Source organism: Cavia porcellus, unplaced genomic scaffold (genome assembly GCF_034190915.1).
Source record: "Cavia porcellus strain 051 isolate PalLab524CR breed Dunkin Hartley unplaced genomic scaffold, mCavPor4.1 scaffold_11, whole genome shotgun sequence".
Classification (NCBI taxonomy): Eukaryota; Metazoa; Chordata; class Mammalia; order Rodentia; family Caviidae; genus Cavia; species Cavia porcellus.
Window position 1 is genome coordinate 54,302,275 of NW_026947494.1, and position 26,834 is coordinate 54,329,108.

Genomic DNA, 26,834 nt, shown 5'->3' on the forward strand with positions numbered 1-26,834 from the left:
CTCAGTTCTGGAAAAATAACAAGTCTCATCCAGTGCAGGTGAATGCAGTCAAGAACATTGTTTTCATTGCACAGCATTAGTGCTTAAGGAGTGTGAGCAAGGCAGAAGAATATGGTGCATTATATCGTATCTCTCCCTCCTCTTGATATAGAAATAGAAACAAAAGGGCCAGGGATTTAGCTCAGTGGCATGAGTGCCTGCCTGGGAAGCATGAAGTTGTGAGTTCCATCTCCAGGACCAAAAATAAATACAATAAAAAGCAAGAAAGAAAAGAAATAGAAATTCAGTGAACGTGTATCTTAGTGTCCTTCCTCACTTACCAACATTTCTCCAAACAATCTCTGATGTCATGTGTTCTTTCTTGTATGCATTTCGTATTCTGTTAACTAAGAGGTATGCGGAGGGAGGGTCGCACAAGGCTCCCACCCCTCACCCCAGCTGTGGGTGTAGTGGGCAGCTTGTGGATAGTTCTCAGGGCAGGTCTTAATGGAGAGACGCATTCTTGGCAGGGCCTGCAGGGCTTGTTATGACAGGGTGCAGAATGGGACTGTGCCAAGGGAATCGGGCTTCAGGAAAGGGGCCAGGTTTACACTGGTCACAGGTCTCCTTCTAAGGCTACATGCTCAGCCTCTAAAGTCACCTCCAGAAGCCAGGGGAACTTCCTGAGAGCCCTGGGTGAGGGCCAGCAGACTGCTCCTTTGGGAGGTAGGGTCCCCTGGTATTTTCATCTCCAGAGCACATACACGGGACAGTAAGAGCCAGATGCTGTCTTAGTGTACCCTGGGATGCTTCCTGGGGCAGTGGTAGAGCACTTGGAGTCAGTGGAAGGGAGGTGCTCCGTCCACTGGCAAAAATGGTTGGGCTCCCTAAGTGCATCCTCCCTAGTGCAGACTGAAGGAAATGTAGCCTTTCCTTCCCGTGTGATCAATCTGATCATCCTTGACCACTCATGGAAACAGCTGATCTTTTCTCCCTCCCTAGATACTATGTTCCCTTCTCCAGAAATAATATGGTTGGATCATAAGCTCCCAGCCTTGTCATACTGGTTTGTTTTCACTTGGTAATAGACCTTTTTTTTGTAGTCATGCAGTTTTCAACTCTTCCGTGCCTCCCTATCTTGATCTGCCCTGCCCCAGCTCAGCATGTAACACTTCATTTATAGTAGTCACGAAGTAGTGAATGAGTGAGGTACAGAAATAAATGAAGTGGATCGTGTAACACGTGGTCATTTCTTTGATTTTTATTCACAGAGAGAATGAACTCTAAGACAGCAAGAACGATGGTGTGAAACATTGTCTGACAATCTATGAAAACAGTGGTGTGGTTTCTTGGATAAGTGCATTTTGAAGTTTCTGGAGGAAATAAAAACTACATTTTTTATTTTAATGGGTTAGAATGCTCTTTATGTTCTTGGTTTTCATCAAGAAATTCATTGAAAGTAGGGACCGTTTTGCCATGTTTCTGTCTATGTATTTAGGGTTAGTGATATCCAACCAGAAGTACTGTTTGTTTTGTAATCTTGTATGCACTAAGAATAGCCATTATGATCATTTAACAGCAAAGGGATTTGTTTTTTGGTTCTGGGGATCAAACTTCTGACCACCTGCATTCCAGGCAGGCGCTTATACCACCGAGCTAAATCCCCAGGGCTGAAGATCATGTTAATAATTTAACTAAAATGTCTGGGGATTTAGCTCGGTGGTGTAAGCACCTGCCTGTCAAGTGTGAGGTTGTGAGTTTGATCCTCAGTACCAAACAAAACAAAAGAAAACAAAACCACTTGAAAATCCCTTCTTTAATCATTTTTTATTTGATTTTACACTTGTTTCAGGGCGTAGGGAACCACTGGCTCAGTTGTGATCATGTGACATTCAGTGTCAGATACTACTGGTATTGCAAGACATCACCTTTATAAAGTTAAAATTTATTAGAAATGCTTGCTTGTCTTACAAAACATTTGCACAAGTTACTCACAATCTAAGCATATTGAACTCAGATTGTTCACGAGCATCTCCAGTATCAGACTTTTCTTTTCTTCTTCTTCCTCTTCTTATTCTTCTTACCCGTTCTCCTCCTCCTTCTCGTTCTTTGTTTCCTCCCCCCGTGCTTCCCCTGCTTCTTCTTTACTCTGGTTGCCAGTTTCTTAAATACACCCTGTGTGTACCTTATTGTAGAGCTTTTAAAACATTGTTCACATACAGACTTGATAAAAATGTAGTTTATAGAAAACCATCTGCAAAACTGAAATGAAAATAATACACTTACTATAAATATATTAAACTGATAAATTGTTAGGAATCATTTTAATTTAATCCATCATGTGACAATGAAATATTAGGTGGGTTAATTTTCTTTCATGTGGTACCAGATACAGACCTAAAGAAACCACAGTCTGACAGAGTTGCTTATTTTAGAGGTGCAGATTGGCACGCAACACAGGACTTTAACACCATAGTAAAGGTAATAAAGTTTAATTAACTGTGAATCAGCACATGAACTATTCCATTAAAGAAAGAGAAAGTACAGAAGTTACCAAATCGGAAGAGCTTGGATTTCTCTTCTAAATAACTATAAAACACTTGCTTACAATGCTGGCATATAAGCAAATGTAAGTACATCTTCCAAGCCATCACTGCCAACTCTGAGTTCATTTTCTAACTCTTGTTTTCCTGCTTTCACAGGGAGCCCTTTTAAGACCTCCAAAAGTCTCATTAAGATCGTTTCAAATGTGTCTCCTCCTACACTGTCCTTTGCTTATCACTGTTAAGCTGCAGAAAAACCCAGTCTCCATCCCAAGAATTTTTGAGTCTTCCAGCTTTGCCCTGGAGGAGCAGAGAAGGGCGCTCAGCTAGGGATGAATCATTCAAGGTCGTTCAAGCTATGAACGGGGCGCAGCCTCCCGCCCCTCCCTGACATCTTGCTGTATGTTCTGTCCCACCCTGGGCAGTTGTGCTAGTTCTCATCCTGGAGAATCAGGTGGTGCTGCTGCCCCTGCTGGTGTGTACAGATGATTGCACCCCGGGGGCATCTACTGCTGAGCTACATTCCCCACTCCTTTTTCTTTTTATTTAAATTGCCCAGAGGAGCCTGAACTTGTGATCCTCCAGGCTCAGCCTCCTTAGTGCTGGGATTACAGGTGCACAGCACACCTCATGTAAAGGGCTTATTTTGGCTCAGTGCTGTGGAGTTATAGTCGGTCACTGCTTGACCCCAGTGCTTTTGGGCCGATGTTGAAGCGGCACATGATGGGAGGCTGTGACAGGAGAATCACAAGTTCAAGGCCAGCTTGGGGGCACTTCATGACTTAGTTGAACCTCGTCTCAAACTCGAAAATAAAAAAGGGCTGGGGATGTAGTTCAGATGAAACGTGTTAAAAGTATAGTTTAAATTTCTCTTAGAGTATTGCAGGTTAAATGTCTTTTACTATCTTATGTTTGTACTTTTTCTGTGAATTTGCTTATGTGCTTATCCAAGAAAGAAAGAAAGAAAGAAAGAAAGATAGAAAGAAAGAAAAAAAAAAGAAAGAAAGAAAGAAAGAAAAGGCTGACTGAGCTGGCTGTGGAGGCCCATGTTTGTCCACACAATGGGCTGGGCAAGCAGCTCAGTGTGGTGGCCATGGGTCCAAACCTTGGGCCTAGGGATGAAAGAAGCTAAAACTGTCCCTGGAAATTGATGAGGTATTTGCAAACATCATAAGCATACCTTTACCCTGATGAAGCCTCTTGTAAGTAGAAATGAAGGCAACAGTGTATCACACACTGGGACTACAGGCAAGTGTCACAGCACCTGCCTGGCTAGCATGAGGTCCTGAGTTGAATGCTTGGGACAGAAAAAAAATTGTGTATCACTCTTTCTGTAAATACAGAGCTACTGTACCTTTCTAGTAAATGTTAAAAAAAATTAGATAAAGTTAGTGAAGGGATTATTTAACAAAAATCTTGTTAAAATTTTGAAGTGCTTGTATTTTAAAGTTGTTATATTTTGAGTTGTTTTTTGTTTTTATTTTAAACTATAGAACGTCACTTTGGGGTGTAAAGTCAACTGGGCAGCAGATCCAGCACTCAAGGAAACTGTTCTGCAGCTTGAAAAGGCTCTCACCACAGTCTAACAAGAATTCCACTGGACCCGGTGTTGCCATGTGTGCCTTTGATCTCAGCACTCAGGAGGCTGAAACAAGGGGATTGCCACTTGCTGAAGACCAGCAAAGATTTGCACCTTGCAGTTTTTGGATTTTTGTCTCTGTATGTCATTTCAATAGCAAGTTTCAAGTGAAATGAATTTGCGATGTTTGGGGAACTCTCCTAATCTGTAATTGCTTTTTAGCTTCAGTTAACACTCTAACCTAGAATCGGTCATTTTAAATAACAGTAAAGTGACTGTGTACTCTTCAAAGGGGAATGTCTTAGTCATGGAAAAGACCCCTGGTCTGATATCTGAGGAGTAGGCGCAGTTTTGGACATTCACAAGGTCCCAGCATTTAATTGTAATACTTGTGTGCATTTCTGCATTTGTCAGTCACGATGCAGAGAAGTCTCCAGAGTGTCAGCAGTTGGTATAATTCATAGTGGGGTTATGAGTAACTGTCTTCTGTTCTCTCTGTGTCTGTTTCTCCCCTCACACATACTTCTGTGCACACACATACATAATGCTGGCTACACCCTGGCAATACTGATGTACAGTGGCATCCATGCCCATTTTCACTTCTGTTTAGAGACAAGCTCTTGCCAACTTACCAAGGCTGGCTTCAGACTTGGAACCCTCCTGAATAACTGGGATTACAAGCATGTACTGCCATGTCCAGTACAGCTCTTTATTAATTAGAAGCTATTGATCATATTAATGGACAGTGTGAGGTTTTCAGTATTCTTATTGGAATAAAGTGAAACTTGAAAAGATGCACTCATTGGATAATAGCTCATGAAACCTGTTCTTTAGATTAATAACAAAGAGAGATTTTCCTGAGCTCAAACAGTAGGCTTTTCTTTGAAATTCTTATACCTTGTTTTCTTTGAGCAATCTTAATGTATGCATAGTTTTATTCTTTTTGTCAGTTACTGTTTTGAGGTAGAGTCTCACTGTGTCCTTCAGGGCATTCTTGAACTCACTAGTAGCCCAGGCTGTCCTAGAACTTCCTGCAGTCCTCCTGCCTCAGCCTCCTGAGTAGTAAAGTTACAGGCATGCACCACCACACCTGACCTGTTGTTGTCTATATCAATTGTTATGAAGCAACTTACTTTTTGCGTGCAAGTTATTATTTTGGAAAACGGTTTTCTGTTCCAGTACCACACAGGAACTGTTTGTTTGTTGTAGTACTGGGCATTGAACCCAGAGCCATTGTGCTAAGCTCTCTTCAGCCATTTTTTTTTAAATTTGTTGTTTTGAGATAGGATCTCATCAAGTTGCTGAGTTGCCCAGGCTGGGCTGAAACTTGATCCTCCTGCCTCAGCCCCTAGAAAACTGGCATTCCAGCAGTGCACTACCACAGTCACTTGACACTGTTTAGTAAATTTCAACCTGTGGACCACCTGAAAAAGTGTATCTTCATATACTAAAACAGGTATATGTTTATCTGGGACCTTAGTGGTCTTTGACTTACCTGTTACCCAGCTCTGAGAGAGGAAGTGCGTAGGCTTTGCCTGAACTGTTGCTGAATACGGAACTCACAGCTCACTGTTTTAGGACATTTACTTCTGTGTGGGTTTGGGGTTCAAGCGCCCACTCTAGGACTCCATTTGAGGGAGCAGCCACTCTGCAGAAGGCAGGGGCTCCTTAGATCAAGTCAAGTGCATTTCACAAGCAGAATGTAATCCTCTGCTTGGGGAAGGCAGCCATAGTCCCAACCCCACATCACAGAGGCCTTGGCTTTTCTCCAAGCAAGTGAATGCTGCATTTCAGAGTCAGGAAAAGGAAATGGGAATTTGCTACAAATGACACGATCGACCTTATTCAGCTTTGCTCCATAAATAGACACCAAGACTAGGGAGGTGCCAGCAGTCCTAGTGACTTGGGAAGCTAGGGCAGGACTGCTTCAGCCATGGAGGTCAAATCCAGCCTGGGAAATACTGGAGACCTAATGTCTGGCTTATAACCACATCCACAAAAAGACACCCCTCTCCAGGAAGTAAGCCAACAGCACAGCCTCTCCTGGTGTTATTTCAAGCTTCAAGAAAGCTCTCTCTCTCCTCTCTCTCTCTGTCTGTCTGTCTGTCTGTCTGACTCACTCTTTCTCTCTCTCTGTTTCTCTCCCCTGTGTCTCTGTCTCTCTGTCTCTGTGTCTCTCTCTGTCTCTGTCTCTGTCTCTCTCTCTCTCCCCCTCCCTAATCCCGTTGCAGGCGGTCTCCTTATGTAACTGGCCTAGAACTCACAGGGATCCTCATGCCTCCGCCTCCCAAGTGCTGGAGTTACAGGTGTGCTTTACCACACAGATTGTCTTGTTCTTCAATTGTTCTTCGCTTCAGTATCAGGGACTGATAACCTGGCTCATAGGCTGTTTTAGTATATGAAGTTTTACCACAACAATGCCATGCCAGTATGTTCACATGTTAACTCGGCTTGCTTTCTTGCTATGATAAAATAGTGTAACCTAATGAAGTAACTGTAATAGTGACCCAAAGGTGGCTGCAATATGCTTTTCCATAGGATAAGGTGTTGTGAAAAACAGGTTACCAGCCCTGTGGGAGCTGGCTTATGTTTGAGGGACAGCAAAGAAATACCAGCATGGCCCTCTCTCAAGGGCTCAGGGCTTTGCATGGGAATTGAAGAGAGGATTGTCGCTACCTTTAGTCAGGGTTGCTTTGCGAATAGTGACCTCCATGCTGTTGTGCCCACGTGTGTTTTTCTGCTCCTTTTCCTGTCATAAGGCCTCACAAACCTTGGTGGTACATGGGGTGGCAGTTCTGCCTCCCTCATTTTTGCCTTGACACGTGCCCAGGCATCCTGGGGCTGGACCTAGTAATCCTCAGGTTTTCCTTCACAATGGATTGAAAAAATCTAATTGTGCTATAGAAAGTTTATTTTGAATTACCTGAATTATTCTTAATTGTTTATGTGATTCGTTTCACTACTGAATTACTACACCCTACATGTTAGATCCAAACATTTTATTAAAATATTTTTTATCAAGAGACCTCAGCCTGGACTAGGTACCTCCTGTCGCATCACCCACTGTGCTCTGGCCTGACTTCCAGCCAGCATTGGGGATGGAGTCACTGGCCGAGCAGAGGAAGGGCGAGGACAAGGAAGGTGGTGACACTCCGGGCACACAGGCCGAAGGTGGGCATAGGAGTGGAACAGGCAGGTGCATGCACTAGGTCCTAGTCAGTCCTGGTGTGCACCCTGCCACCCAGGGATCAGTGGGTACGGATGGCGCATCCCATGCCTTGTAAGCAGACACAGTGAAGATGAGGACGGACAGACTGAGCACTAATGGTGAATCATTGAGTGACCTGGTAGCAGTCTCTGGGCAGACTCTACCTGTGGGAAGTGAAGATAGAATTCCTGCTTTTGCTTCAGAAGCATTTACCATCCTCATCCTGTGGAAAAGTCATCTGCAAGGAGCCTGCATTGGGAATTCCGTGAAGTAGAATCAGTGCCAGCGCTCTCCTGGCAGGGTCCCTGAAATGGTCCATTCGGATGTGATTGGGACTGTGTTTCACTGAACACTCTCTTATGCCTCCTGTGTGACTGTGTTTTGCTTAGTTTATATTTTTATTGGTATGTGATCACAGTACATAATGATTCTATTCATCAGAGGCAGTTGGTGGATATGCATGATAGATTTTTCCTCGATGTGGTAGAAAAACAAGAGTAAAGAAAGACAAAAACAAAAAGGCCTTTATTGCTGGCATGGGAGGGCTGCAGAGGGGTGCAAGATCCCTTCAGGGCAGACAAAGAAACCTGGAGCTTTTATTCAGTTTGAGAGGGGTGGAGTTCGATGGGGTGGGCAGAGTGACATTTTGACAGTTACTTGAGGGATTGTTGATGTGTGCACAGCAAGTGGGAAGTTCACTTTTTGGGTTTGCAAGAAGAATGTGGAAGTCAGTTTTGAAGTGAGGTACGGTCCAGTGCCATGCTGGGCAGGCAGCATGCTGAGCCTGGCAGTGCTCCACAGAGCGGGATCCATTATTCCCATCTTTTGGGTGTTAGAGGCAGCCACTCTTTAACTGCTTCCTGCTGACTGAGGTGACATGATGGGCATTGAAGTAGTCATTGTGATGACAGGTTGGACCCATGTAGAATCTGGTACCAGGGGTCCCCTCAGGACAAGGAATTATCTTGTTATAAAGGCCCATAACCTGGATTTGAGGAAATCTTCAGGAAAGTTTAAACAGACAAGGAGCTATAATCAAGAAATAACAAGTAGTATGAGAGGTCCTGCCAGGGGAAGAAGCTAGGAGGAAAGTGTTCCCTTTTCTATAATAGCAGCAGTTAGACATTTTTGCAGATATTATTGTAATGTATTGTTTTTTTAAAATTTTATTTAAAAGGAAAAAGAGAAAAACACAAAACAAAACAAAGCCGTGTAAGGGTACAAGTAATACAGAACTACAAAAAAAAAAAAAAAAAAAGTAAGAAATCACCAGTTAATAGATTACATATTATCATCTTAGAGATAGTTGCTCAAATCACAGTATCAAAGCATACAAAGTGGACATTCAAACAGTGAGACTGCAAACAGTTGTGTTCAATGATCCAACCAAAAACATTAATATGGCCAGCTATTTAACACCCCTAAACACATTTGCTGTTGTATCCTTTAGAGCTCTTTTTTTCCCTCTCTTTTTTACAACAAAATTTACACATTTTGGGTTTTATTACTCCTTAGTTCTTATTACTTTTTGGGGGGGGAGAAAATAAAGTCAAATATGGCAAAACAGAGCTGTCGGTCAAAACCAAGGATAGACATAGCACATGATGTAAAACAGAGTACAAGGTTATCAACAATGTCTCTTGTTTCCTTAAAAAGAATTGTCTATCTCATTAGATATTATAAAGTTGAACAAAACACTAGAGAACAAGACCAATAAAACTTAAGCATTGTACACATTACAGGACTTCCAAAGGAGACAATAGTCAAACCAGAATGGGCATCTTAGTGAATCTTATTGCCTTCAAAGTAGTTGCCTATACCCTCAAACTTGATACTATCATACAGAATGGAACAGAGTCTAAACAGCCAAAACAAGGTAGTGGGAGTATCACAGGACTTCAAAACAAGTTAATAGGAAATCAAAAAAAGTTACTATTATATATCCTGCTATTTTTTAAAATTTTCCCCTTAATTAAAACAAACATAAGAAATAACTAAATAATTTTTTTAAAGAATAAGGGAGAGATTGAGATGAAACAGGACATAACAATATAACAATACAGGTCAAAGCATGACTGTTTCAGCAACCTAGTGCTTCACCACCAAATAACCCGACTTAATAGTAGTTACCATAGTGTCTGTCTTTTTCCTTGAAATATTTGAATAAAACTTCATATACTATAGCTTCAAATATTTCCATATCAAGAAGCCCAGAATATAGCCTTTCCAATTAATAAGTGAAAACCTTATAAGGCTTCAAGGCCACATAATGGGGAATCATGATTACCACATATTTTTATATATTTGAATCATTACTTACATTAGGGAAACTATTCGGTATTCACACAAGCGAGATTGGTTTATTTCACTTATGAGTATGGTCTCAAGCTGCGCCCATTTATTGATAAATATCTCAATGTGATCCTTCTTTATAGCTGAATAATACTCCATTGTATAGAAATACCACAACTTTTTTATCCATTCCTCAGTTGATGGACACTTGGGTTGTTTGCAAGATCTGGCGATTACAAATTGTGCTGCTATAAACATAGGTGTGCATATATCACTGTGGTATGATGCTTTCAATTCTTCTGGGAATATGCCTAGAAGTGGAATAGCTGGAATAAATGGGACTTCCAATCCCAGCTTTTTGAGAAATCTCCAGACTGACCTCCACAAAGGCTGCACCAGTCTACACTCCCACCAACAGTGCAGGAGAGTTCCTTTTTCCCCACAGCCTCTCCAGCATTTGTTATTGTTGGTTTTCTTGATCCTGGCCATTCTTTCAAGAGTGAGATGGTATCTCAGTGTGGTTTTAATTTGCATTTCTCTAATGACCAATGATGATGAACATTTTTTCATGTATTTATTTGCCATTTGCATTTCCTCATCTGAGAAGTGTGTATTCATCTCAGATGCCCATTTTTGGATTGGATCTTTGAATTTTGGGGGTCTGAGTTTTTAAAATTCTTTATATGTTTTAGACAAGAGTCCCTTGTCTGAGAGAGAGTTCACTAAAATCTTTTCCCAGTTTGTGGGTTTTCTTTTCACTATGCTGGAGATTTCTTTTGACATGCAGAAACTTTTTAATAAGAAGTGGTCCCAGTTATTGATTCTGGGAAGTATTTCCTGTGCGGTTTGAGTCCTGTTCATGAATTCTCTACCTACTCCTATGTCTTCAAGGTTTCTACCCAATTTGTCTTCCAATAGATTTAGTGTTTCTGTTTTAATATTCAGATCTCTGACCCATTTAGATTTTAATTTAGTATATGGTGATAGACATGGTTCTAGCTTTAGTTTTCGGCAAATGGAGAGCCAGTTTTTCCAGCACCATTTATGAAAGAGATTGTTGTTCTTCCAGTGAACCTCTTGGCTTCTTTATCAAAGATAAGGTGGTTGAGTGTGTTTGTAGTTGTGGTTGTATCTTCTAATCTATTCCATTGATCTTTGGCTCTGTTTTGATTCCAATACCATGTTGATTTTACTACTCTTGCTTTGTAGTATAACTTCAAGTCAGGGATTGTGATGCCTCCTGCTTCGTCTTTGCTGCTTAGAATTGCCTTTGCTATTCTAGGTCTCTTTTGGTTCCAGATGAAATTTAGGAGTGATTTCTCTAGATCTATAAGGTATGTTGATGGTATTTTTATTGGGACTGCATTGAATCTGTATAACAGTTTTGGGAGAATGGCCATTTTCACAATGTTTGTTCTTCCTATCCATGAGCAAGGGATGTCTTTCCATTTTCTGAGATCATCTTCAATTTCATTTTTTGGTGTATTATAATTTTCACTGTATAAGTCTTTCACTTCTTTCATAAGAGTAATTCCTAAATATTTCATTTTTTTGCTTGCTAATGTGAAGAGTGCAGTTTCTCTTACTTCCCTCTCTGTGATTTTGTTGTTCATGTATAGGAATGCTATTGATTTCTGAGTATTGATTTTGTATCCAGCCACATTACTGAATTTATTTATTGTATCTAAGAGTCTTTCCATGGAGTTTAGGGGGTCTTCTATGTAGAGTATCATGTCATCTGCAAACAATGATAATTTAAATTCTTCTTTTCCTATCTTTACCCTTTTTATTTCTCTCTCTTGCCTAATTGCTCTGGCTAATACTTCCAGTACTATATTAAATAGGAGTGGTGATAAAGGACATCCTTGTCTTGTGCCTTATTTTAAAGTAAAGGCTTTCAATTTTTGGCCATTTAGTATGATGCTGGCTGTTGGTTTGTCATAAATGGCCTTTATTATATTGAGGCAAAGACCATCTATTCCAATTTTCTGTAAAGTTCTTATCATGAATAAATGTTGGACCTTATCTAAGGCTTTTTCTGCATCTATAGAAATGATCATGTGATTCTTATTTTTGGCTTTATTGATATGGTGGATTACATTTATTGATTTACATATGTTGAACCATCCTTGCATTCCTGGGATGAATCCCACTTGGTCATGGTGTATAATCTTCTTGATGATTTGCTGCATCCTGTTTGCCAATATTTTATTGAGGATGTTTGCATCTGTGTTCATTAGGGAGATCGGTCTATAGTTCTCTTTTTTAGTTGGGTCTTTCTCAGGTTTTGGTACTAGAGTAATATTTGCTTCCAGGAATGACTTAGGAAGGATTGCTTCCCTTTCAATTTCATTGAATAGTTTGAGGAGTGTTGGCATTAGGTCTTCTTTGAATTTCTTGTAGAATTCTGCAGTGAATCCATCTGAGCCTGGGCTCTTCTTGGTGGGTAAGGACTTAATTACATTTTCAATTTCATTAACAGAGATTGGGTTATTCAACAGTTTTACATCCTCTTGATCTAGCTTTGGTACTTCATATGTTTCTAAGAATCTGTCTATTTCTTCTGTGTTATCAAACTTTTGAGAGTAGAGGTTTTTGAAATAGGTGTTGGTCTTCTGTATTTCTATTGGGTCTGTAGTGATTTCACCTTTTTCATTTCTTATTGCATGAATTTGAGCTTTTTCTTCCCTTTTTAAAATAAGGTTGGCTAGGGGCTTATCGATTTTATTTATTCTTTCAAAGAACCAACTCTTTGATTCGTTGATTCTTTGGATTGTTTTTTTGGTCTCTATTGCATTGATTTCTGCTCTGATTTTTATAATTTCCTCTCTTCTTTTGGCTTTGGGCTTGACTTGCTCTTCTTTTTCTAGCTGTTTGAGGTGTAGCATCAAGTTATTTATTTTTATTTGTTCTGTTTTCCTGATGTGGGAACTCAGTGCAATAAATTTTCCTCTGAGGACGGCTTTCATTGCATCCCACAAATTCCAGTAAGTTGTATCTGCATTTTCATTTTCTTTTAGGTATTGTTTAATTTCTTCTCTAATTTCTTCTGTGACCCATTGATTATTCAAGAGTGTGTTATTCAGTTTCCATGTGTTTGCGGGATTTTTGCAGTATCTTTTATCATTAATTTCTAATTTCAGAGCGCAATGATCCGATAACATGCAAGGGATGATTTCAACTCTTTTGCATTTGTTTAAGTATGTTCTGTGAGCTGATATATGGTCTATTTTAGAGAATGATCCATGTACTGCTGAGAAGAATGTGTATTCTGATGTTGTTGGGTGGAGCATTCTGTATATGTCTATCAAATCCATTTATTCGCAGGTGTGATTCAATTCTGTTATTTCTTTGCTCATTTTCTGTCTGGTTGATCTGTCCCTTGGTGTCAATGGCGTATTAAGGTCTCCTGTTACAATTGTGTTACTGATAATTTGAGTTTTCATTTCTGTTAATAGTTGTTTTATATAACTGGGTGCTCTGGAGTTTGGTGCATATATATTTAAGATAGTTATCTCTTCCTCTTTGAGTTTTCCCCTTACAAGTATGGAGTGACCTTCTTTGTCCTTTATGGTCATTGTTGGTTTAAAGTTCACGTTGTCTGCAAACAGAACGGCTACTCCTGCCTTTTTTTTTTTTTTTTTGGATTCCTGCTGCATGAAGTATTGTTTTCCATCCTTTGACTTTCAGTCTGTGAGTATCCTTCTGGGTTAGATGGGTTTCCTGTAAACAGCATATGGTTGGATTTTGTTTCTTGATCCATTCTGCTAGTCTGTTTCTTTTGATTGGTGCATTGAGACCATTTACATTAATGGTTATTACTGTTAAATGCTGGTTTCTTGTTGACATGTTATCTCTCTGCTATTGCATCTTTATCTTTCTGTTCTGTTTAATTATCTGCTTTGCTTAGTGGTTTTTTCCTTTGTGTATCTAAACTGTCTTTCAATATTTTTTGCAGGGTTGGTTTGGTGTTCATGAAGTTCTTCAGCTGTTCTTTGTCACTGAAGTATCATATTTCATCATCAATTTTGAATGATAGTTGTTCAGGATACATCAGTCTTGGTTGGAGATCATTTTGCTTTAGTATCTGGAATACTTCACTCCATGCTCTTCTTGACTTTATTGTTTGTGCTGAGAAGTCTGTTGTGATTCTGATAGGTTTTTCTTTATAAGTGATCTGTCTTTTCTCTCTGACAGCTTTTTCATTTTTTCATTTTTATCGGTACCAGGGATCGAACTCACGACCGCCTGCTTGCAAGGCAGGTGCTTATGCCGCTGAGCTAAATCCCCAGCCCTCTCTGACAGCTTTTAATAATCTATTCTTGGGTTGGATTTCTGGGATGGTGATTATTATATGTCTGGGTGTAGTTTTATTTTGGTTATGACTATTTGGAGTTAAATATGATTCACTGATCCTGATGTCGGTTTCTGATCTCATGCTTGGGAAATTTTCAGCTATTACTTCTCTAAATATCCTCTTGACATCCTTTATGTTGTCTCCTTCTTTTTCATTAATCCCTATCATTCTTATGTTATTCTTCTTTGCATTGTCTTACAGTTGTTGAATTGTTGTTTCCTGATTCCCTGTTATTTTTAAAAGATCTTTCCTTTCCTGTTCACTAGCTGCAATCCTGTCTTCAAGGTCTGAAATTCTATCTTCACTTTCATTAAGGCGGTTTTTACAACTTTCAGTGGAGTTTTTTATTTCCTGTATATCTCTGTGCATCTGCATTATGTATTCTGTTTGTTTCTTATATTGCTCATCTAGGGATTCTATCTTTTTGTTTAGTTCCTCCAATTTTTTATCTGTGTTTTCTTAAGATATATTCAGAGTCTCTTTCATTTGTTTTATCATTTCTTCTATTACCTGGGAGATTATTTCGAGTTTGAATTTCTTTAAAGCTTCCTGGAGTTGCTTGTTAATTTCAGTAGCTACCGTGTCCGATATTTGAGGTGAATGGCATATATTTTCTTCTATATACATTGCTCCTAGGGTTTCTTAAGATGGGCTGGAGGTTTGAGATTGTAATTTGGTCTTTCATTTTGTCATTTTCCTATATTTCTGTGTTTCAAGTGTTATTTGAAAGTTTCCTCAGGATCTGTTGGAAATCCCCTTCTATGTTTGGAGCTCCTGAGACTCTGGCACCCGCTACCCCAAGCCACTGGGCCTGCAGAACCAATGGCCCTCCTCTGCCTGCTCAGAACTCCGCAGTTCCAGACAAGCTGGGCCTCAGGGACACTGTGCACCCACCTGCCCGTTGGAAGCTCCACAGTTCTCCAATCACAGCCGGGATGTGGAGGCAGATGTAGACGCCTCAAACCCACCTCTCCACTTCACTGCACCTGGAAGCCTGGAGGGACCCAAACAGTCTGGGCTCTGGGCAGAGTGCGCTGAGCACTCACCATACGATGCAGGGCCTCCAGAACCCATGATGCTCCACCGCGCGTGGAGACATCCACAGTCCTCTAGACACACGGGGCTGCCGATGCAGGCGCCCCAGATCTGCCCAGCCCCTCCTCTGCACACCGTTGGCTAGGCGCAGCAGTCCCAAACAGGCTGGGCTCCGGGGAGAGTGTGGGCCCGCCCACCCCTTGGAAGCTCAGCAGTTTTCCAAGTGCAGCCAGGATGGGGAGGCGGATGTAGAGGCCTCAAACCCACTTCTCCACTTCACTGCACCCGGAAGCCTGGAGGGTCCGGAACAGTCTCTATTGTAATGTATTTTAATGTAATTTAATTGCCCATAACAGTTGTTAATTACTGGGATAGTTGAAAACTGCCTTAAGAAGTTAAACTTGGAGCCCTTTTTATATTTTTAACTTATGACACAGTTTTATAGCCTTTGATTATATTTTTTGCTGGATGTTAAGACCAAGTTAAATTGAGACCTGTGTTAATTAAAACTAACCTCTTGCTATCTATCAAGGGCAGGTAAGTCTCCTCAGGATTTGTCTTGGAACCATGTATGGAGCCTCTCAGTTCTTGACAGTGTCAGCCATCAGGATGGTCAAGCAATGGTTCATTGCTTGACCAAGTTGGTTTCTGTGAAAGCTTGGGAGAGATTTCTCCTGGTGACTCTCCTTAGGCACACTGTATACTGTGTCACACTTTTTTGTAGTCCAATAATCTCCTTGATCACAAGACCCACGGAGATAAGGAATGTCACTGCAGAGGTTCTCTTATATCCTGGGTCTTCAGTGACCTCAGAAGGCTGGAGCCAAAATATTGGTTGTCCTCCCAGCCCATTCTTCTTTTTAGTTTTTGGTTTCCAACTACCTATTGTTGAACATCCAGAAGTAAGGATTGGTAATATTATAGTGTAATAAGGCAGCATGTTTAACATTATTACCTTCTCTGAATGTCAAGGACCTTAGAACATAAAATAGCAACCAATATTTCTATCAAGCATTGATGTCCTAGTACTTGAACCCACGGAAAATGTTAACGGTTACATAGTTTTCACAAAAATGACAATTATGACACTTTGTGTCAATCTGAATTTGCATTTTGACCTAAGATACCCCTTTTAGTCAAGCACCGCTATCTAGTTTGTAACCTTTCACCCGACTGGTTTACCTTTACTGGAATGTGCATGCAGTGTGTTTGTGTTACAGGCAGAGGTCTGAATCTGAAACAATTTGTTAAACAATCTGTGTTTTACATTTTTGGAAGGAAGACCTGTACATGTGGAAGCAAGAATACATTAATACACTGTAAAGTTAATAACAATCTATCATTTTATGTGAAACCTTTGTATCAGAGCATATTTAAATCAAAAAAATTATTGTATGATTTCTTTTGACAATGACCAATGTGAACATAATACAATAATGTGTGCTCAAATTTTAGTTGGGATGTCTCCCATAAGGCTATGGAGGTCATTGGAGCCTCTGATCAATGAACAAGAACTGGTTAAATGTTACCAAGTAGCCACTTTGTGAGTCAGCAACTCCATTGAAGTCCTATCCAATAATGCCCCCCACCCTACAGGATTTTAATTATCTTAACAATTTCTTAGCGACTTAGGAAAGACACAGACACAACATTTAACATACAATTTTTAAACAATGAGAGACTGTTATGTCACGAAACATAAATGGCAGTATTATCAAATTTACATAACCAATTATACCCTCATTTTGATGACCTGGAAACTCATGTGGAAGCAGGGTTTTAGACATATAACCCATATTAAATTTTGAATCCCATGATCCAAATATGGGAAAGGAAAAAATTATTGAGCTCAAGTAAAAACCAATTGTTCATGGATATGACAAACAAGTACATATACACAATGTGTACAGGACATAGAAACATACACAATTGTTTTTGTTTTTCTATTGGTTTTTTAGTAGCAGGAGTGGAACTCATAATCTCATGGCCTTGTGCCTGCCAGAAAGGCACTTATGCTGCTGAGATAAATACACAGTCCAGAACATACACAGTTTAACAGACAAATACAATCAGCATGCACTCAAATATATTTGGCCAATTTGATTTCTCATAAATTGTATAGGTTGTACAATTGTAAATGTAGACTAGTGAGAACCTTTTTGCAAGCCATCTAACAGAGACCTCTTGAAATAACAACCAAAAGGAACACAACTTTTTATACCTGTGAAAGAAAAGATAATAGTAAACAAAGACAGCTATTAGGAAGTCATAGGAGTTTACCCTGAATTGAAGCTCTTTGACAGAATGACACGGGTTGGTAGCTAAGGACCTCAGTGCTGTGAGATACGGGAAAAGGCAGAGAGAGAAAAAAGGATGTAAACATGGACCAAGTCCTCAGTGCCTGTCACCTCACAGACAGGAGGGAGAGGTTGGCTGAGTGACACTTTGAAGCAGACTGGGGTGGAGATAGCAGCAGCCATGCAGAGCTGGCAGGTGGTGGCAAGCAGGAGGGGACACAGAGGCTGGGAGGGGTCAGAAGGCAGTGGAGGCTGGAGGAGTGAGTTGGGGTGTGATGGGCAGGTGGGGAAATGGCCAGAGCAGGGAGGAGACACAAGGTGATGGGGAGGGGCGGAGAAGATGGCAACAGAGAAAAGCAGGAAGTTTCTTGGGGATATGGCAGAGGTCGATGGTGTGGAGCAGGCCAAAGAGCTGGGGCCACCCCATATGCTGAAGGAGGGAGGGACACGCCCTGAGAGCAAAACAGGCCTCTACATGGGGTTGCCACTCTGATTGCAGAAGTCATCCAGTTTGCAGAGGGTGGCCTAGTGTTTGTCGCCCCCCTCTGGCCAGTGGTGGAACATTATCGATACTGTGGCCAGCTGTCTGGCAGGAAATGTGTGTTTTGGGGAGTGGGAAGAAGTATTTCCCATTGTGACCAAATGAGAGGACAGCTGGATGGAGGCTCCAAAAACTGAGCCACAATCCCTTAGAGTCATCACCCTTCTCAGGCTTGTGGGAGAGAGAAATACTCTGTAGACCTCAATACCTGCACCCGCGAGTTGTCACTTAGGGAAAAAGGGGCGCAGGTCCTGAAGGATGTGGGAGAAATCCTGACATGAGCCCATGAGTTACAAGACAGCCACCCCAAAGCACGAGGTGCCTCCCTGTGAGAACGAGGTGGTTTAGTATTGGATGGAGGCTAGCAATGGCAGCCCCAGAGATGGGAGAAAGAAGAAAAACAGGGAAGAGAAAAAGCAGAGAGGGGGCTCATTGATGGGGAGCTCCAACGGGGACTTGTGCCCAGGAGCCACCCTGCCTGGCAGTCTGAGTTATGACACCAAAAATGATAGATTTTTCCTCACATGGCACAAAACAAGAACAAAGAAATGAAAACAGGAAAAGACCTTTAATGCAGGTACAAGAGGGCTGTAGGAGAGCGCAAGTTCCCCTCAGCTCAAACAGAGAGAAGCCTGGAGCTTTTCTTCAGTTTGACAGTTGTAGTTTGAAGGGGTGGGCAGGGAGACAGTGAGACAGTTGACTGGGGGATGTTGGCTTGTGCAAGAAAAGCAGGGAGTTCAATTTTCAGGTTTGCAAGAAGAATGTGGGAGTCAGTGTTGAAGGGAGGCACTGTCCAGGGCCATATTGGCCAGGCTCCCTGCTGAGCCTGGCAGAGCTTCACACAGGCAGAACCAGCACATAGCACATCTCAGTTGTTTTTATGTTCTCCCCTTCCATCTCAGTCCCCTTGAGCTCAGGGAGCACCCAGCTGCATACATCCCCATAGCTTTGGATTGATCTTTAAATTCACTCATTGTAGCCAGTTGTGGTGGTGCACACCTGTAATCCCAGACTTGGGAGGCTGAGGCAGGAGGGTCTCCATGAGTTCACGGCCAGCCTGGGCTAGATAAGCAAGTTCAAGGACAGCCTGCATTACACAGCAAGACATTGTCTCAAACAATCCAAAAAAAAAAAACCTGAAAGAAAAAAGAAACTTAATTTACTACTGGGTTTCATTACATTGTGGTTGGATTTTAGGGTTGCTGTTTTCAAAGATGCTATACCATAGGTTGAGTCCAGGTATAATGTGTGTGTCTCTGCCTTGAGAACAATATTCAACTCTCTGCAGAGCCCCAAAGATTGGGTGTTAAATCACTGCTATGCTGTTTTTGGATTTTGGGTTTTGCTGTTTTTTTTTTAATTTTATTTAAGAAGAAAAAGGATACAAGTAATACAGAATTTCAAAAAAAAATAAACAGTAGGAAACCACTGGTTAATAGATTACATATTGTCATCTTAGAAATAGTTGTTCAAGTTACAAAATTAAAGCATATAAAGTGGACATTCAAACAGTGAGACTGCAAACACTTCTGTTCTAGGATGCAACAAAAACTCAGTAATATGGTAATCTATCTTATATGCTTAAATATGCATACAGTTACATCCTTTAGAGCACTTTCTTTTCCTCTCTCATTTACAATGACAATTACACATTTTGGGCTTTGCTGTTTTAATTGTTGCTGTGTTAATGCAAGGTCTCACTATGCAGTGCAGGCTGGCCTGGAACTCACTATGTATTTGCAGTGATCCTCCTACCTCAGCCTGCTGAGTGCTGGGATCGTAGGTGTCTGTCAACACACCCATACAGTGGTTCTTACAAGTCCAGGGAAAGCATCTCACACTGAGACAAACTGAAATACCTGAATTACTGTAGCAGATAGTGGAGGAAGCACTCAAGGGAAAGGGCATTTTGGAGTGGAGATTTCTTGAGGCCAGAAAACCCAACGACAAACTGGGAAAAAATGAAGAGCCATTTCACCAAAAATAAGCACTGAAGTAATGCAACACCATAAGACAAGCCCATGGGAAGCCCCTGGGGCTGGAACCCATGGAGAGAGTGGCAGGGCACCACAAGGGACAGGGAAGGGGCAGTGCCCTGGGCTCCCAGGCCTGGAAGGTGGCCAGGCAGGGGCCACAGCTTTGTGTATCACTTCCAATGGGCCCAATAGCTCACAAAGTCTGCAACAGACTGCTCACCTCTGACTCTGCCTTTACTCCTGCCCTCAGGACCACAAGAATGTGAAGTCACCCCAACAAGGACAGGTGAGGGGAGCACATGCCTGTGCCAGCTGGGGCTTGAAGGGGCCACCAGCTCGTCTGTTGAAAACTCACTGCAATGCATGCCCACCATGGTGTTGAGTCAGACTCAGGAGACCAAGATGTCACTGAAATCGATGGTTTGTTGAACTGCGCTGCTGTTGGCCAAAAGGTGATTGGCCACAAAAGGTGTCCTGGGACACATTCCATAAGCACTAGTGCCATAGCCAGAGAGCTGAGCAAAGAAGCCAGGCTGTTCTTAGGGACATTTTGAGGAGAAGAAAAATGAGCCTCTCACACTGAAGCTACATTAGCTATTATGAAACGTGCCGCTGTACACATGGGTCTGCATGTATCATTCAGTAGTTTATTTATTTATTATTCTGGCAGTGCGAATCTAATTGACAGCCTTGTGCTTAGCAGGCAAGTGCTTGAACCACTGAGTTAATCCTCAGGCCTGCACATATCACTGTGTTATGATACGTTTTTGGGCGGAGGATACCTAGAAGAAGAATAGTTGAATCTTATGGAATTTCTATTTTCAGGGGTTTTTGTTTTGTGTTTTGTTTTTTAGTTTGAGACAGGGTCTTGCTGTGCAGTTCAGGCTGGCCTTGAGCTTACTTTGTAGCCCAGGCTGGTCTCAAACTTGCAGTGATCCTCCTGCTTCAGCCTCCCGAGTGCTGGGATGACCCAAGAGCTGTTGACCCCCACTTTGAATCCTCACAAGTTGATGTTGGTAGAACTCCTATTTCACAGATTCCTAAACTCCCAGCAGTCACCTCACTCGCTCTCCCTAGCTAACCAGTGGCAAGGGGTGCAGACCTGCTTAGCCTTTTAGTTCCAAGTGGAGTCCTACTGAGACACCTTCCTTGTCAGCCTCAGCACTGCTTCCCTTAAGAATTCTCCCTTCCTGCTCCTGGTTCCAGCAGATGCTCCGCTGTGCTTCCCCCACTCTCCCACTCTCCCACCTCCTTTTGCACACAGGCCAGTGTCCCCTTGAGGTCCTTCAGCGAGCTGACTTGTGTGCCTTGAATGGGACAATCCCAGGGAAGTTACATGGGTCTCACATTGTGGGCTTGCTGACCACCTTGGAATCTGAGGACGGTCCAGACAAGACCAAGACTAACACATCCCAAATCAAGATCCTCTCCTGAGTGGGGCTGGCAGTTGAGATCAGGAAAGTCTGAGGCTCCAGCCTCAGAACACTTGGGGTGGGCCCTGCCATCTGATCACATTGGGCACATCTCTGCACCTCAGTCGGTTTTGCTGTAATGAGAACGAGATATTTTCAGTTAACATGCCCACAGCACAGGTCCTCTGTATTTTCTCCTTCCCCTTCACTTCCCGACTGTCTTTGCTCTTCTCCTTGGCACTTTGATGACGTGGGTTACCCTTCACTCTACGTTCTTTCTCATCCCTTCAATCCATCTCTTAGAGGTACCTTCTTTTTCCTCAGGGATATCAGAGCAGTATGTTCTGTTAAATTAAACTAGTATTTTTTTCTATGTGCTTGCATCCCTGTAATGCCAGCACTCTGGGAGGCTGAGGCAGGGAGATAGCACATTTGAGCCCAGCCTGGGCATCATAGTGATTAAATGAGGCCCAATCTAACAGTGAGAAAATTTGAGAGGCCTGGACATGCAGCTCAGTACAAAGGTGCTATGTTCAAACTCCAATTCTGTCCCCCAAAGGCTGGGGTAGCTGGGGTGATCTTCAAGGTTAGTTTTCTTTATTCAGTGGGACCTCCCAGAACATTGGCTGTACTGAAATCCTGGTCACACTCAAGAAATCAAGGGTATGGAGGAAGTGTGTAGGACAGGGACAGAGAAACTTTTAGAGTATTCAGTGGCACAAACAGCCTGCTGCCACATGTGTTTATCACTGATGTAAGTCATTCTCTCAAGTGTATTTGACCCCAGAAACCTTTACTGGAAACGTGCATCCTATGGCTTGTGAAATGCAGAACTCCCTCTGGAAGGAGTAGTTTAGGCCAAGAGCAGGATTTTAGAGAAGACCCCTGTGTCCTCCACCTGGGTGGATCTGGTGGCCCTAGCGGCTTTGGTCTTCCAGCCAGAGCTGCAGAAGCCAAGCTTGCGTGGCGTGGCTCCTGTACCTGTGGGCAGCTGCTCTGGGAGCATACCTGGGGAGTGGAAAGCTGCCAGGGGACTCAGCATGAATACACACTGGCTCTCAAGCTCAGACTAAAAGAATTATTTTTCTTCTCACCAAAATAGTTACTTTCTAAGTTATAGAAGTAATGCTATCTTATGATAGCAGTTCACAGTATAAACAATGCAGATATATTAAATCTAAAAATTATATACTGTGATCTTGTTGTGCGTGAATGATGACTGACACTTGATGTGGAATGTTCTTTAGAGTTCAAACCCTCATCTACAGCATTTTCTACGACCTTCATTTTATAGCATTTTATATGTAGCTGTCAATACAGAGGCCTGTATAGATCTAATATATAGTCATAGTTTTTCTATGTATCTGTAAGATATAATATACTAAGCTTGCATATTATCTACCTATAATATATAAGATGTATAGGTTATCTGTATTGGTAGGCACAAATCTACCTAGTTGTAGGTATGTAGCATTATAGATTTTATGGATTTGTGTCTGTGTGCATGTATATTACATTAACAGAGATGTTTTATCTATAGCTAGGTATCTATCTTATTTCTGATCTCTTATGAAATAATTATATAGAATATATGTTGATAAATCTATGTAAAGTATTACTGAGGAATAAAGTTCTGTGCCTCAATACTATGTATATGCACCTTACTATATCCCTTATTTTTAAATGTGCTTGTATTATGCATACTTGCATTGTAAGCCACCATCTTTTATGTCTATTGTATAGACACCCTCTGATTTCTAAACAAGATATTGAATGTTAGAACCTTGCACCACTTATGAATAGTCCATAATTTACTCACATCATTCCTGAACAACACACATCTCTGTTCCTCCTTTCTGTTTTTTAACAGTTACTGCAAATGGTATTGCAGTTGATGTAATGATGAGCACAGACCTTTCTGCACCAGTATTGTTTTTTCACTTGTGTATATGGTGCGTCCGTTAGATGGTGGTTCATTTTTAGGCTGCAATGTCCAGTTACTCCAGTCCCCCATGTTGAAGCCAGTAGGGTTTGTCCACTGGGTTACTTTTGCACTTTTATTAAAAATCAGTCTGTGTGTGTGTGTGTGTGTATGCTATTCTGGTTCCTCTACTCTGTTGTATGATTTCTGTGTCACTAGTACTGTCAGTAGCACGCTATCTACACTATGGTGAGACACACAAGAGTCTAAATATTTTAGAAGCCACATTTTTTAAAATTTTATTTAAGGAGAAAAGAAAAAAAAGCAGGGAAAGGGTACAAGTTATACAGATTTACAGAAAAAAAATGAACAGTAGGAAATCACTAGTTAATGGATTACATATTGTCATCTTAGAAATAATTGTTCAAGTCACAAAATTAAAGCTTGTAAAGTGGACATTCCATCAATGATACTGCAAACAGTTCTGTTCATTGATCCAATAAAACTCTGTGATATCATTTTCTATCTTATACACTTAAATATACATGCAGTTATATAGTTTGGAGCACTTTCTTTTCCTCTCTTTTGTACCATGACTGTTACACATTTTGGGTTTCATTGCTCCCATGGTTCTTATTACTTTTTTGGAAGAGAGTAAAACCAATTGTGACATAACAGAACAGAATCAGTCAAGTCAAAAGGGTGGACATAATAGATAATGTAAAAACATAATACAAGGTGATCAACAATGGTTATCATAATGCCTCCCGCTATCTCTAATAGAATTGCCTATATCATTAGTTATAGTACAATTGAACAAAACAGTAAAGAACAAAACCGACAAAACCAAAACATTGGAGACATTGTAGGTCTTCAAAAGTAGATAAAAGTCAACAAGAATGGGCGTCATAATGAATCTCATTATCTTCACAGCTGATGGCTAAACTTTCGAACCTGATACTATCCAGCAAAACAGAATAGGGGAACATCAGTTAAAAACCAGATGGTGAGAGTAATACAGGGCTTTAAATCAAGGTAATGAAAAGTCAAAGTGGGTTACTATAATATATCCTGCTATTTTTTTTCCTTTGATTAAAAGGATAAAGATAAAAAAGTAAATAATGGAGTGGAGATTGAGATAAAAGAGGGCATAACAACGAAACAGCGCAGATCAAAACATAACCATTTAAGCAGAATAGTGTTTCACCACCAGATAATCCTAACCTAAAAGTAGTTACCATATTGTCTCTTTCTTTGAAATCCTTGAGTACAACTTCGTATACTGTAGCACTAAGTATATCAAAACAATGTAAAACCATTCAAGAGAATGACAGCATTACAGAGTATTTAGAATCGACTAACAGAAAATGAACAATGGTTTCTGTATAATCTCCTTGTCTTTAAAAGGTTTTTGCTTATACTATCATACATAATAAAATCCAATAAGATACAGCCTATTTAGACCATTGGAGACAGAAGGACAAAAGCTAGATGAGACTTCAAAACAAGATGATACTAAATCAGTATTACCTATTAAGATGTCATTTTCTCCAAAATAGCTGTTCCTATCATCCAATCTTCTCTGCCTCATTTCTGTTGAGCTCTTTTTCTGTCAGTAGCTGTCAGTTTGTCTTCTTCATTTTGTTCTCTGCTCCATTCGTTGTGGCCTCTCTGCCATTATTTCTGGATTCTTTGTATTTTTCTTTTTTTAGAATATCCTGCAATACTCTCTGTAGAGTTGAATTGGTGGTTGCAAGTTCCCCCAGTTCCTCTTTATCCTGGAAGCACCTTGTTTTTCCATCAATTTCCAGGGACAGTTGTGCAGGATATCTCAATCTTGGCTGGAGATTATTATCTTTCAAAGCTTGAATTATTTCCCCCCATGCTCTTCGTGATTTGATGGTTTGTGCAGAGAAATCTGCTGTAATTCTGATGGGTGTTCCCTTGTAAGTGGTCTGTTTCTTGTCTCTGACAGCTTTTAATATTCTGTTCTTGTATTGAATTTCTGGAATTTTTATTATTATATGCCTGGGTGTTGCTCTGTTTGGGTTGTAGGTAGCTGGAGTCCTGTATGCCTCATACATCTGAGTATCTTTACCTTTTGCTAAATTAGGAAAATTCTCCTGGATTATTTCTGTGAGTAGCTTTTGTAGTTCACTTGTTTGTGTCCCTACTTCTTCTTTTATGTGCTTAATCCTTAAGTTATGGATCCTCTTATCATCTTCTTGTCTTTGTATTATTGCTGTTTGTTTCTTTGTTATTTTTAAAAAGTTTTTCATTTCATTCTCCCATATTACAAGTCTGCCCTCCAGTTCAGATAGTCTGTCCTTAGTTTCTTTCAAGCTGTTATGCCAGTCTTCGATAGACTTCTTAGTATCTTGGTAGTCCCTTTGAACCTGTTTCACGTATTCTATGCTTTCTCTGTTTTCTCCATCAAACAATTCACCCCTTTTTTTTTGTTCTCCCATTCCACCACCTGTTTTTTCTTGGGTGGTACTTAGCATTTCTCTCACTATTTTGCAAACTTCTAGCTTCAGGTCATTGATAACTTCATTCCTGAATTGGTCTATGAGGCTCTCTATATGGCGCCTTATGTGTATTGGTGCAGTGTCTGCTATTGCCTGATTCTCAGAATTGGGGGCCGAGGAGCCTTTCTTGTTGCTGCCTCTTCCCATGCTGCCTCTTCTTCTCTGTTCCTTATATATGCAAGCTTATATAAGAGGCCCAGCTTCTCTCCCAGTCAGCCACAGCCTGATCGAATTGCGCCAGTTAGGTGTTCCCGCTCACCGCTGCGCACGAGGGAGTTACGGACCAGGCAGCCTACGCGTCTCCCCTCCTGGCCACCGTCAGGCTCTGGGATCTGGGTTGGGACAGCCTACCAGGTCCGTCGGCAGCATCACGCAGGCCAGGCACTTTTCACCAATCCAGCCCGAGAGGGGGATGTGTGGCTGGAGTCACCACCGCGCCCTGCTCCCGCAGGACTGCTCGGGCCCAGAAAGTCCTCTGCTGGAGTCAAACTGTGGTAGAGTGTCAGTTTCTCTCACTCACCTCACCACAAGTCAGTGCACGCCTCCCTGCCATTCGCAGACTGCCGTTCTCAGAGCTTCTGCGCGTCTCTCCTTGCCGAGCCACTGTAGAGGCAGCCAGCCGCCGCGCAGCGGGAAACCCAAATCACGGCTTACAATGGCGCGGGGTCCAGCCTCCACACCAAGGCTTTTCTGTTCCTGTTTTAGTGCCAGGACTGCATTCCAAGTTGGTTTCTCTCAGCCCAGTTCGTTCCTGAGTCAGCAGAGCATATCTCCACCTGCTTATGTCTCCTTAGTCCGCACCATTCCTGGCTTCTGAGCTGAGTCTTTCAGAGAGCCTCTGGTAGTTGCTGTTATCTGTCCACCATGTTCTCCCGGAAGTCTAGAAGCCACATTTTAAAAAGCAGAAAGACAGGGCTGGGTGTGTATAGCTAAGCGGTAGAACACTTGCCTAGCATGTACAGTCCCTGTTCGAATCCCCAGCACTGCAAAAATAAATAAATGAAGATGTAATGAATATCCTTAAACATTGTATTGTAAAATAATTGCAAGCTCATAAGAACTTACAAAAATCGTACCGAAATCCTATTACCTACACTCAGGAGTAACATCTTATGGAAAGACAGTGATAGGTTCTGCTTATATGACACTCTGCCAGGCTCAGTATG

The 26,834-nt window shown here is 41.4% G+C and overlaps 1 long non-coding RNA gene across 1 annotated transcript; it reads left to right on the forward strand.

Moving 5' to 3' along the window:
• The first annotated feature begins 332 nt into the window (after nt 1-332).
• On the forward strand, nt 333-8,189 carry LOC134478107 (uncharacterized). The gene is made up of 3 exons (XR_010050520.1): nt 333-705; nt 1,251-1,389; nt 4,016-8,189. It is a non-coding gene; the product is annotated as an uncharacterized LOC134478107 (long non-coding RNA).
• Nucleotides 8,190-26,834: the final 18,645 nt, after the last annotated feature.